The 13,806-nt window shown below is 40.1% G+C and overlaps 1 protein-coding gene across 2 annotated transcripts in view; it reads left to right on the top strand.

The window, feature by feature from the left end:
- CSMD2 (CUB and Sushi multiple domains 2) overlaps positions 1 to 13,806 on the top strand; it is a 1,405,803-nt gene that overhangs the window by 72,377 nt on the left and 1,319,620 nt on the right. The gene's annotated exons all lie outside the window — the stretch shown is intronic.

Raw genomic sequence — 13,806 nt, 5'->3', positions numbered from 1 at the left:
TGGGCAGTGGAAGCACGGGACATCTGGGACTGTACACAGGATGCTATCCAGGCTTCCAAGGAGAGAATAAGGGTCTCTGCCGATGCACATCGGCGTCCTGCTCCGAGCGACTTAGTGTGGCTCTCTGCTCGCAATATCAGGCTGCGAGTTGAGTCCACTAAGTTTGCACCTCGCTACTTAGGGCCTTTTAAGGTTCTGGAACAGGTTAACCCTGTGGTCTATCGTCTGGCTCTTCCTCCACACCAAGGTATCACCGACACCTTTCATGTGTCCCTCTTAAAGCCTGTTCACAAGTCCCGGTTTTCTGAGTCATCTGCCAGGACATTGGATTCGTCCATGGAGGATTATGAGGTGAACCCTATCTTGGCGTGCAAGGTGGTACGTGGTAAAAAGTTCTATCTGATGGACTGGAAGGTTCACGGCCCAGAGGACAGAACCAAGGAGCCTGTGGAGCACTGCTCATTGCAGCCTTTGAATGTGGCGAGGCGGGGTAATGTTAAGTGTTTAGTTCCCGCCTCCACACAGGGGGAATCTCAAACCATGTCCGCTGCGGTCTCCCATTCTTCTCCAGCCACAGTGGAGCCTGCTCAGCAGAGACATCGGTCCCAGTGTCTGGCTCAAGCTGATACTGTGCGACTGGTTACTGCTGCCTTTCCAGGCTCTGCCTTTGTAGGCAGCACTGATCAGCAGCGAGCAGGTCTTTCTGGGACTAAGTCCTGCTTTTCCCAAACTGAGCATGCCCATGGGACGAACCTGCCATTGGAGGTCGGGGTTCACATGCTCAGGTCCTGTTGCACCTCCTATTGGACCATCTGGAAGGTCCTGTAGCACTACTGCTATAAAAGGTTTGCATGGCCGCTCGGCCATGCGCTACTGTATACTTGAAAACGTGTGTGTGCAGATGTGTGAAAGTCGCTCATTAATCATCCCCCTTCCTAGTGTTGTTGACTTCTCGCGTATGGTGGATGCTTGCTATCTAGCGCCCAACAGTGCTATCTGCACCTAACACACGATACAGCGTCTTATTGCTGTGACCGCCAGTGCGGCGCCATGCGCTATTAGAGCGCTTTCCTGACCCAAGTCTGGGTGGTTAGTCGCATCCGCCAGAGCGGCACTGCATGCACTCTTGTGCATTAAATTATTATTTCAGTTAAACTCTGACACCCAAGTAGCGGTGTTGAGCGCAAGAAGTCTAGAGGAACTCTTTCCCTGTGTCTTGAGACACAGTCCGTCATTACACATATAGTCCGTCATTACTCAGCAGCAGGTTCCATCTCTGCACGGTGGACCCCGGGCTGCGAACCCACCTTATACCATCTTCCTAATTATTTGGTGCGTTCCGCTAGCCCTAACACACTACACAATAAAATTAATGATTGCAATCACAGACCATGAATGGAATATAAATTTACCCTGATGTATAGCAATACATGTGTGTCTAATCTATTTTATGTCTGGTGTTCTGTACATGAACCAGGGAGCTCAGGATGCAGCACGCTACTGTATACATCGCACCCAATGAAATAATAATTAAATATATGGAATTTTAATATAAATTTGCAGTGACAAAAGTAGGAAAACATTGCTTGTCAGTCTTTACTATACTTCTGACATTCAGTTCATGTACCAGGAACAATTCTATAGATCTCAACCAGATAAGATTCACTATTCAATGAAATTCATGATTGTGATCATAGACCATGAATGGAATATTGTTGAAAGGGCCTCCCTGATGTCTAAATTAATTCAATTCCTTTCCATACTAACTGTTACTAGACTACAGTCTTTGGTATATCCCTAAAACAAGATGAATTAAAATGTTCATGTCTTTCAAAGCATAGGTACAAAATAAATGTTTATGTTCCTTATACAGTATGCATCAAAGTTATATGAGAACGTAAGTAAGTCGAGCAGTCCCAGACCAGCAGACGATAAGCCTATATATTCTGCAGCTTTAAATTTAGATGTTTTATTAGGCTGTTACATTACCAAAGCCCTTAGGGATAATATTGGTATTATCTGAGATGGTAAAAAGTAAGCAGACATGTATTGTATTGACATTATTAAGAGCCATTGGTAAGATTTGTGCATTGTAGGCTCCAATATTTAATCTAAAATGTATGATTTTTATGTAATTCGCTTTACTTAAAGGTCACGTTAAAGGTCAGACATAGATATTTTATGTCTAATTAGCTCATCTATATTAATAAATACATCCCATTTTACTATATTTAATTTAACTAACATAAAGGATGTAAAAGGGCAAAAGAGAGCACAGGCCGTGGAAAGACGGAGGCAGTGTTGCCTGTGCAATAAAAATGGACAGTCTCAAGAAACTGCATCATAAATAATCTGCTATACCGCTGTCAGAGCAGCATCAGGCTTGCTAGATGGCAATAATACTGCAGTGACTGGACAGTGGTCTTCTGTTTTTTTGAATGTTCAATCTCAGGCTGAGGTACAGTAAAAAAGCTTCCCTGTTCAAAGTCAGGATTCTATAGCATTGACCCAAATTGTTAATATCTGGATTACAATTTGCCCCCATTCCCAGTTTCCAGTCCATACTGTAGACCATGTTCAGTCATTCTTGTTCCTGCACTATGTTAGGCAGAGGTCTATAGCTGGCCATAAACTAGTGGCTTCATATGGTTTCTCCTTGACTTGTCATTGTCGGTTGGTCTCTGAAGGTGTTAAATTGAGATAGCTACATACGGTAATTAGGTTGAAAAAAGACAGAAGTCCATCATGTTCAACCCTTATTTAAAGCTTATGTAATGTGTGCTATTACTACCTATTACAGTCTGACTGCTCTAACTGAAAAGAATCTTTTCCTATTTAACTGCCAGAATCGCCCTTCCTTCACTCGTAACCAATGCCCCCTGGTTTTTATTGCCTTGCTGTAAGTTAAAATGACACATTGCCTTTGGATCCGTGCTGTCATTTGTGGCCTATTAGCTGCTATTGACAGAATGTACATTTTTTATTTGGCACAAACGGACGACTTTCCAATGCCTGCACCAACAATGTCAATGAATATCTCTCATTCTCTTAGCTTCTCTTATATTCATTCTTTTAGTGAAAAAACAGTGATCTACATAGGCAAAACCTACCATAAATCAGCATTTTTGTCTAAAAATCAAAAATCTGAAATCTCAAGAATATGGCCACCTTATGGAAAGGTTCATCCAATTTTTTGTGCCCATTTCAAGCCATGTATGCAAATGGTGGTTACCCAGACAGGAAGTCAAGGTACTAGGCAACAAGAGTTTTGCAGACTGCAGAACACAGAAAAGATTCAGGGCTACAGGATGAAAAATAAACAGAAATTCAGCAAAAGTACGTTGTACTAATTAGGTTGTGTGCACGATGGTACTTAGAGAAGATAGGCTCTTCGGCTAAACAAAAAAATCCAATCCAATGAGCTGTCAAGAAGATACAGAATAATGCGAAGACTTTTATTTGTACATTGTCGGTAATTGTATGGGCTCCACAGCTTAAATGTTTAGTCTACCAAAGGCATATCTGTCTATAAAGTAATCCTTCTCTTTCTATAAAGTGGTGTTTTGCATTTCAGCTTAATATTTTCTGCATTGTTTGATCCTTGATATCAGATGCATAATGCCTACAGTACTTTGTAACTGTCTACAAACCATTGTGGTGGGATCTTTTTTTATGTATCATTAAAATCTGAACACATTATGTTCTGATAGCTGCTAGAAAAATATTTTTTCCTTGTTAGTTTGCCGGAGATTATTTCAGAATTCATCTTGTTTTGTTTTATTATTTGTACATTTCCAATTAGCAGGTTCAGTGTAATGAGCATTTTGGTGAGGCAATGAGGCTCGGATGATGACTGATATGTAAACAAACAGGAGGTGATAGTGCCAAAAGTTCCTTACCCACAGAACCCACACAGTGTATGTGAATTCACTGATTTTGTAACAGTTGATCTAATCAGACTTATTTAATGATTTATAGGAAAAGAGTGAGAATTTACATCCCGAATCTCAATCTTTTCTTCCTACATAACCAAACTGTTGTGGGGATACTGTGACAGAGAGGGGTTAGAAGATCGCAGCATCTGGTCACATTAAATCCTGCACTGATTAGAACTGCTTCACCATCCTATTAAACAGTGCAGGTTTTTCCTTGCTCTCTAATTGCAAGGGTTAATCAGTTCAGTTGATCTCCTGGAGCTCTCCATCCTGAATTGCCTCAGCTGTTCTGTATTGGCCACTCCCCTCTGGTATATATGCTGCCATTATCACTTGGGAGTTGCTACTGATAGTTCTTACTTCCTGGTTAGATGTTGGAGGAGAAATTCAGTGTTTGCAGTAGGCGACTGGAGAGTTGCTCAGGAGATTTCTATGTTGCATGTTTATCTTCATCCTCTCTTATTTGGTTTCTGCTACCTATCCCCACCCAATGTTCCACCCTGTTGTATTGTGAGTATATTTGTATCATTATACTTTTCTTTCATTCCTGTCTGTCTTCCCTTCTCTGTCAGGTAAGTAAATTTAATCCTATCCACTTCAGTCTTATCCAAGTGACCTTGGGTAGGGGAAGGAACAGACAAGGTTTAAGATAGGAGCATAGCATGGTACGTGACCCTGGTGTCTTCACCACACCTGGCACCCCACTGATCATTGTTATCAGTGACCAGAAGTTGTCGGACACTGCCGCAACACAGCAGGTCCATCATTTCTATAGTGCCTGGTACTGCAGATCCACCCCTATTCAAATGAATGGGGGTGAATCTGTTGTACTTGGTGATGACCATTATAGTTTTGATGGAGCTGCTGTGTTCCTGCAGCATCCAAGAACTCTTGACTGCTGTGAGTAACAGCTGATCAGTGAGGATGTTGTGTGTCGCACTCAGCATCATACCTACAACAGGAGCTGTGGCTGCGATCGCACCTGGGCCTTGGAGCCTAATGGGCCCAAAAAGTCTGTTTGGCGTATATGAATATATACTGTTAAAGACTTGCAGTAATTTGGGGCCTCATTGAGGCTTTTTGCATAGGCGACCATGTGCTTCAGTTTACGCCACTGGTCACAGAATAGACCATCAATAAAAAGTAGTGGTCACCTTCTTAATGATTTTAGAAGTTGCAAAACCCTTTTTTATGCAAACTTGGAGATGAAAGTGGATATAAAACCTGCGCTGCCGAGGACCCAATATACAATAGGAGACCAGATGCTGTATGGATGCACTTTTGTTTGTCAACGCGTTTCAAGGTCATCGTACATCTTTATCAGGACAAACCACAATGTACCTCATTTAAGATAATTGTGGATTGTCCTGATGAAGAGATATGATGACCTTGAAACAAAGTTGACAAAGCCGCATCCATACTGTATCTAGTCTCCTATTGAATATTGGATCTTTGGCAGCGCAAGTTTTATGTCCACTTTAATCTCCAAGTTTGCATAGTATCTGTTTGGTGGATCTGCAACAGCCATTTTTTATTCCAAATAAACAAAGGTGTTGTGTCTGTCACCTCCCCTTCCTCTCGAGGTGAGCAAATCCCGCTTTCACCCTTTCCTTTGTAATCCGGATAAGACCCTGTTGCGCTTATTCTCATTCTGGTTTTTAGCTACAAAACCCTTATTTTAGCTCTCGTACATGATACCTGTATAGAGATACACAGTCTTTATGGTTTCAGAACCTTGGGCTCCCAGTGTGCTGCCTCATGGTGATACCTAAAGGTGTAATATTGTAATATTAATAATACAATTAATAATATTAAAGAAAATATGTTCTACTACAATTTCCTTTTCGTCAACATACATTATATATGAATTATTTCCATTTTCAACCTAAGGAATAACTTATGGTTGAATGACAGAAAATGATTTCATATCTCCATTTCAAATCACTATTATTTCATAATAGCTGGTAATACATCATAACATGTCTTAAAAAATAATGGCCATGCAATCTCATAGCTAATGGAGCTCATTGTTTGAAACACTTTGGACAGCTGTAATAGAGAAACCCACAGCAGCCAATCCAAGGCTGCTCTCTAAATAAAATTAATGATATACATTGAGTACTTCTACGTGTACTTAGGGCTGTTCATTTCTACTTGATGTACCATTTCCTATCATCTAACATTTTGTTTTATAATATAATGTACAGAATATGATACTGCTATTTCTCCTGCCAAGGTGGCCCATTTGCACAATGGGGCTATAAGTATCTTATACTGTCTCTCACGGATCTAGATCATATGGAGAGGTAATCATTATAATTATCTATGCAGCATAGGTTATATGCATTATAAAAATAAGCATGTAAATATTAGCAGAAATGTTTTACTTAGAATCATAGAATGTTAGAGTTGGAAGGGACCTCCTGGGTCATCTGGTCCAACCTCCTGCTCGATGCAGGATTCACTAAACCATCTCAGACCGATGTTTGTTCAGCCTCTATTTGAAGACTTCCATTGAAGGAGGAGAACTCACTTCTAGAGATGAGCGAACATTGTCGGTTCCCTCCTTATTCGGCAAGCTATCTGGAGCGCTTCAAGATACCTGGAGTGCCTACTGATGATCAGCTGTTCGATGCCGCAGCTGCACGTGTCTCAGCTGTGTGACAGTCCCAACAAATGCATGGACTGTCACACAGCCACGACACATGTAGCTGCAGAGCCGGACAGCTGATTATCGGGGAGCTCGACGTATCCAGGTTACCGATGCAGCTTCTTCGGTAAGTGCTATAGCTTGCCTAATACGGAGGGAGCCGATGATGTTCGTTCATCTCTACTCACTACCTCTCATGGTAGCCTGTTCTTCATGTAAATGGGTGATGCTTTGTTTCGTGCTATTCATATGTCCTTTATTTTCTGATTTACATTTCTATTCTTACAATTTCCAGTTTATTAATCCTACTGGAGAATCCAAATTTGCATTGGATGTATGGACTCAACATAAGATACCCATGCAATTGCAACTGCTAGAATCCCAATACATCAATGGGTTGAAGGGCATCATTAAAATAATTTTTTGTTAATGCTTTAGTCTCTACTTGGCCCCCAGCTCTAGTTACAGGTACTTGTATTGATATTTGTTATGCATAGATTTATCAAATTAGTTCATTAATAGTAAATAAATAACACTTCACCGTGCTTGAAAAAAAAATCAATTTTACATCACATCTCCCTCTTCTGCATATCTATCTCACTTGCTCTATTTAGAAGCACTGATTTCATGCTTTCTTCTAAAACACGTGATATACTTTACTGTTTGCTGTATCAGTCACCATTGATTTTAAAACAAATCACATAACCCACAATTTGATTAACAGATTACAATAATTACAAGTAACACTCCCATCAAAGTTTGTATTGTCTTAATTTATTGCAGTCATCATATTGTACAGCACTGTGTACTTACAATTGCTCATTTTGCCTTTCTTCCCAGATAATTCTTCTCTGTTCTATGAAGAAACAGGAAGTCTCTTGTCTGTGCATTTATCATTCCTCTCTTCGATTCCTGACCTCACTTCCTAACTACTGCCAGGGACTTTTGCAGGTGCTCATGACTCATGCAGGCAAAATAGACATCCTGTTTCTACGCAGAGCTTAGAAGGATTCAGCTAGTCAGTTTTTAATCATGTGATCTCACAGACCTAATGTAAAAGAGAATTAAACTGGGTAGAAAGGCAAAATGAGCAATTGTAAGTACATATGATGACTGCAATATATTAAAAGGCTAAAAACTTTGATGGGAGGAGTGTTTCTTTAACATTATATCTGACTGCATTCTTTCTACAAATATGACTTATAGGCCATGCCTAAAATATCTATTTAGCACCTTCTGAAATAAAATGCCCACTGCAGTAACTAATCTATCAGCCTGGTTGCTTTCATTGCTTCAATAAGAAGAATCAACCAATAAGCTCAGATTTGTAGCAAATATACTTGATTTTTGTGTCCCTATGCTAAATATTTTCATGTCCCAACAATTTAGTATATTCATTAATTTCCTAAGATGTATGTACTGTGCAATAGGAATATACATAATCAATGGAATTTACAGGTTGGTCTTAAAGGGAACCTATCACTAAGATTGTGCTCAGTAACCTATAGACAGTGTCAGGTCGGCGCTGTTATACTGATTAAAATGATACCTGGGTGATGAAATCCGTCTTGTGGTTGTTGTTTAATCTTAATTTTCAGTTTTGAGTTAATGATATGCTCATGCTTCGGGGTGGCCTGTGGGGTATCGGCATGTGGTGCTGCGCATAGCTATTCATAATACAGACTGCTGACATGTCACTGATCCTTCAGTGATCTGCCTCCTATTTTACATTATGCATATACTATTGTGGAATTAGAATTTTTTTTTACGTTAAGCAAAATGGCGCAGGTGCCTACGCAATAGCATGTATCGCATATGTATCGCATTATGCATATAATATGGTAGGGTAAAAAAAATTAATTTAACTTCATCAAAATGGCGCCAACAGCGCTTGCCCAGTAGCATCTATCGCATTCCGATGGATGCTACAGCGCAAACGCCGTTGTCGCCATTATGCTGCAGCCACATTTTTTTTCTCCAGCTAAATTAAGTCGGTCAGTAGAGTGCACTGTCTGCCTCTGGGAAAAGTTTTGCGCAATCCATTATTGATAGCTTCTATACACAGCACATAACATTCCCAAATGTCAAGTCTTCCCCAGTTTGGGCTTTATGGTTGATTTATGAATCCTTATTGTGAACATTACAATTTCTGAATACCTTTCTTTGTGTACAGATCTTCTCTCGTGAATTACATAGTGATTTAGCACAGACGTGATAATTTTATTAAGGCCCATAAAAATGAATATATAACAAGATGAATTAAATAGCAGCCTTATGCTAATATATGCAATTTACCAATGGTTACAGAAACATTCATGCGAGAAGAAGATGCTTTGACGTGTTTAATCAAAAATAAGTTAGACCAGTTGCTGGTACTATCTCAATATGCATAAGTGTTTCAAGGCATCGCAGACCTGAAATACTAGCAAATATGTATAAATATATACAGTACAGACCAAAGGTTTGGACACACCTTCTCATTTAAAGATTTTTCTGTATATTCAGGACTATGAAAATTGTACATTCACACTGAAGGCATCAAAACTATGAATTAACACATGTGGAATTATATACTTAACAGAAAAGTGTGAAACAACTGAAATTATGTCTTATATTCTAGGTTCTTCAAAGTAGCCACCTTTTGCTTTGATGACTGCTTTGCATACTCTTGGCATTCTCTTGATAAGCTTCAAGAGGTAATCACCGGGAATGGTTTTCACTTCACAGGTGTGCCCTGTCAGGTTTAATAAGTGGGATTTCTTGCCTTATAAATGGGGTTGGAACCATCAGTTGTGTTGTGTCAAAGTCTGGTGGATACACAGCTGATAGTCCTACTGAATAGACTGTTAGAATTTATATTATGGCAAGAAAAAAGCAGCTAAGTAAAGAAAAACGAGTGGCCATCATTACTTTAAGAAATAAAGGTCAGTCAGTCTGAAAAATTGGGAAAATTTTGAAAGTGTCCCCAAGTGCAGTGGCAAAAACCATCAAGCGTTACAAAGAAAGTGGCTCAAATGAGGACCGCCCGAGGAAAGGAAGACCAAGAGTCACCTCTGCTTCTGAGGATAAGTTTATCTGAGTCACCAGCCTCAGAAATCGCAGGTTAACAGCAGCTTAGATTAGAGAACAGCAACAAGCAGAAGAGACTTGTTTGGGCTAAAGAACACAAGGAATGGATATTAGACCAGTGGAAATCTGTGCTTTGGTCTGATGAGTCCAAATTTGAGATCTTTGGTTCCAAAAACCGTGTCTTTGTGCGATGCAGAAAAGGTGAACGGATGGACTCTACATGCCTGGTTCCCACCGTGAAGCATGGAGGAGGAGGTGTGATGGTGTGGGGGTGCTTTGCTGGTAACACTGTTGGGGATTTACTCAAAATTGAAGGCATACTGAACCAGCATGGCTACCACAGCATCTTGCAGCGGCATGCTATTCCATCCGGTTTGCGTTTAGTTGGACCATCATTTATTTTTCAACAGGACAATGACCCCAAACAAACCTCCAGGTTGTGTAAGGGCTATTTGACCAAAAAGGAGAGTGATGGGGACCTGCGCCAGATGACCTGGCCTCCACAGTCACCAGACCTTAACCCAATCGAGATGGTTTGGGGTGAGCTGTGATAAATGTCTACGACATTAAGGATATTAATAAAACAATATTAATTTTATTGAATCATGATTAAAAGACAAAAACAGTAATTCAAATATAGTGTGAGGTGAGGATAGAAAAAATACCCTGGAGGTAACATCCTGCAAGTGCAAAATACCTGCACAGAGTTTTAGTACAATCTCCCTATTGGATCAGCGTATACAACATCTTTAGTCATAGACTTTATTTTACCATTTCTGCTCATGTGTAAGATATATGCACATAATTCAACATATTGCAGGCAGTGCCAAGAATGTGCATACACAGGAGCTGAACTGGATAAAAGGTAATTAGATGTTAAGTCTTCTATAGGGAGGGAGACAAAGAATCAAAGGAAAGGAGAAAAAATACATGGCAGGACTCCTTCCTTAAAGTGCATACAGTTCTTACCCATGTGGGGGGATGTGCAGGATGGCCATCCACAACAATGCCCCAACGCACATTTTAAGTGCTGGGCTTCTTCAGGGGGCAGTGTGGAGTAGTGTGCTGTGCATCCACTTATACATATCATTAAGCCCAGGTGTCAGTAATACCCAATGACGATGTGGGTCAAGGAAAAGTTTTCTGTGTCATCAATGACCCGCATCGTCATTACCTGGATGCCTTTAGTGACGCGAGCGGAAAGGGATCGTACACTCATGCACACCCCGCGGCAGCCATCTTGAGAAAGGGCAAATAATGTGGGCAACCATCCGAGAGGACCAGTAACGAATCCTGATCAAAGGATAAAATGTAAATGAAAAAATATAAGGGAGGGAGACAAAGGAAAGAGGTAAAGAGGATGCAAGAGTGGAAGAAGCTAAGAAGGGGGTAAGTACATTGCGGGTGAAAATATAAGGAAAGAAAAGAGAAGAAAAAAGGAAAACCTATATGTGGAGATGGTGCAGGAGCAACTGTACACATTTGCAGTGGGACAGGATTTAAACCAAAAGGGCACTAGAGCAGATAATCAAATAAATGTAGATATATACAGGTACAAAGTCAGTAGCAGCTATTGGTGTGTATAGAGATCCAATAGCTGCTATTGCGCAGGTGCCGGTGGTGTCATCTTGATGAATAAGAAAAAAAAAATCCTCCTCTAAGACAGCACTGCCCGTGCATGTGCGATAGTAGCTATTGGATCTCTATACACACCTGACCTGTAGATAAGAAACTGTAGCTTTTAGCACAACCAGCAGATTCTATGTCGCATTGTATGTCTGGATAGTTACTGGAAGAACCCTATTTCTGTTTGCTGCCTTTTTAATTTGCTGCAGCATTTCCTCCTCTACCTGGTTAGCTTTATTAGGAGGCTTGTAGCAAACTTTAATTGGCAGCTTTCCATTATTGCCACCCTCATGTACATTTTGTACATTTACCCATAGTAATTCCCCCAATGTCTTCATTGAGTGCAGGTTTTAATGTGATTTTAGATGCAAGCCTCTCCTCTTTTTTATCTTTCCTGTCCTTTCTAAATATCGTATAACTCTCTACGGTTGTTAATCAGTATAACGGCACCGACCTGACACTGTCTGTAGGTTACTGTGCACAATCCTGCTGACAGGTTCCTTTTAACATAAGTTTTTGCTATATAATCTGAAGGTAGCAGGAGATAAAGGCTGAAATAGAGAATTCAGGGATGTGTCACTTGTCAAAGTGGGTGCTGTTGTTTACTAACTGTGAGGGATTTATCACTAAGAGATTAACTTTGACGGACTAGTCTGCCAACTAACCACCTTACTGTCTATGGACTTTGTACATGTAGAGCCTGGTGTGGGCGGGGTTAGCTTTCTCAGCTCTGCTTCATTCTAAATCTAAAAGCTCCGATTGTGTCAGAATGGCTGCACCCTGTAATCTAAGTGATATATCGTTGGATTCAGATTTTCTTTGCCTACATCATGCTTCTCTCAGATGAGGTAGCAAAAACCTGCTGACAGATTCCCTTTAAGCAAAATTAGTTATTCAAAATCAAATGCTTTCACTGCATATAAAATAATACTGTTAGTTGCTCATGACGATGACACTAGAGTGTATTGAAATCAAGCTAGGTGCAAGTGAAAAAAAGAAACCAAAAACTGTGAATTTGTTGAAAAATCATCCACACAACCTTGAGATGTTCAATGCACAGCTTCTGCGAGGTGAAAAACATATATAAATGAAGTGACAAAGGCAATGAGAGAAAGCGCAAATGGAATAGACTGAGTGGGATAAATCCTCACTTGCTTCACCATTATATGACCCTGACTTTGACACTCGCAGTCCTTGATGTAATGCTATGCTATGTAAAAAGGAAGCTTCACAGTAAAAGGAAGTTTTGTCTGTGTGCTCCCTTTCCTCCCCCACCATGCATAGTGAACCACCGTACACAACTGCTGCTCGGCCTTCAGTGTACTTCCACTTGGCAACAGTGCCTAGCAACGCCATACGAACATAGAGAATTCATACTGGGCATGTATTAGAATAGTAATTCAATGAGGAACTGGATTTTGTCCATAATGCGGAGGTTCGCTCTGCCTTGTTCATGCCACAGCTTAACCTTGTCATTAAAATCTTTATGTTGCCTGTTTATCATGGCTTCTAGCCTGCACGTCTTAGTATTTCTGAAGATCCTGTGATTTTTCTAGAAAATAATCCATACTTAAAACAAATGAATAGACATGGGCCTGTTGCTACAAGTCGCCAAATTTCCCAGTTTTTGTTGTAGCAAGTACATATAACGTTCATATATGTACATTGGAAAAAAAAGTCTACACACTCCTATTCAAATGCCAGGTTGTCATATAAAAAAAATCATACTAAGAAGAATTAATATTTTCCAACAATATCACCCATAATATGTTCAAAATTCAAATGGAAAATAGCATGCCATCTTTTTTAGTGGAAAAATAAAAATAGAGAACTGAAATAATTTGGTTTCATTAATATGCACATCCTTAGGGCTCCCTCACACTTGGATGAGTGCTATCAGATGTTTTTTCTCATGCTGATTCGGCTTTGCAAATCAGAGCACGCACACCCATTCAAGTCTATTGATGCGTGTAAAACATCAGACTGCACTCGGATGAAATCCGAGTCCAGTTTGATTTACACAAGCACAGACAGTTTATAAAATGGGGAGATTAAGTTCTCCGTCTTCTCTTTACATGTGATACGCTTCTCTCATGAGAGAGAATCGAATCACAGTAATCTAACACGACTGAAACTCTGAACATAGATTATAATGGAGCCGATTCTCTCCCATGGGAGAATCACCGCTTGTGTGACCACAGCCTTAAAGTAATACTTTGTTAAAGTACCCTTTAAATTTTTGTCAGCATTCAGTCATTTTGAGTAGGAGTCTATCAGAATGGCACATCTAGAAATGTCAGTCTTTGTCCATTTTTCCTTGCAGTAGTACTCCAATGTTGTCAGATTGTGAAGGCATCTCCTGTGTACAGCCCTCTTCAGATCAACCGCACAGATTTTTAATTGGATTCAGGTGTTATGGCTAGGATTATTGCTGTGATAGTCAAAAGGTTAAGCTTATTTTGGTGAAGCATTCTTTTGTTGATTTGGAATTATCCTTAAATATTTAGCCGAGCTCTGAAGTTTTTT

Source organism: Ranitomeya variabilis, chromosome 3 (assembly GCF_051348905.1).
Source record: "Ranitomeya variabilis isolate aRanVar5 chromosome 3, aRanVar5.hap1, whole genome shotgun sequence".
In the NCBI taxonomy this organism is placed as follows: Eukaryota; Metazoa; Chordata; class Amphibia; order Anura; family Dendrobatidae; genus Ranitomeya; species Ranitomeya variabilis.
The sequence above is the reverse complement of the archived record's forward strand: the minus strand, read 5'-3'. Positions and strand labels throughout refer to the sequence as shown.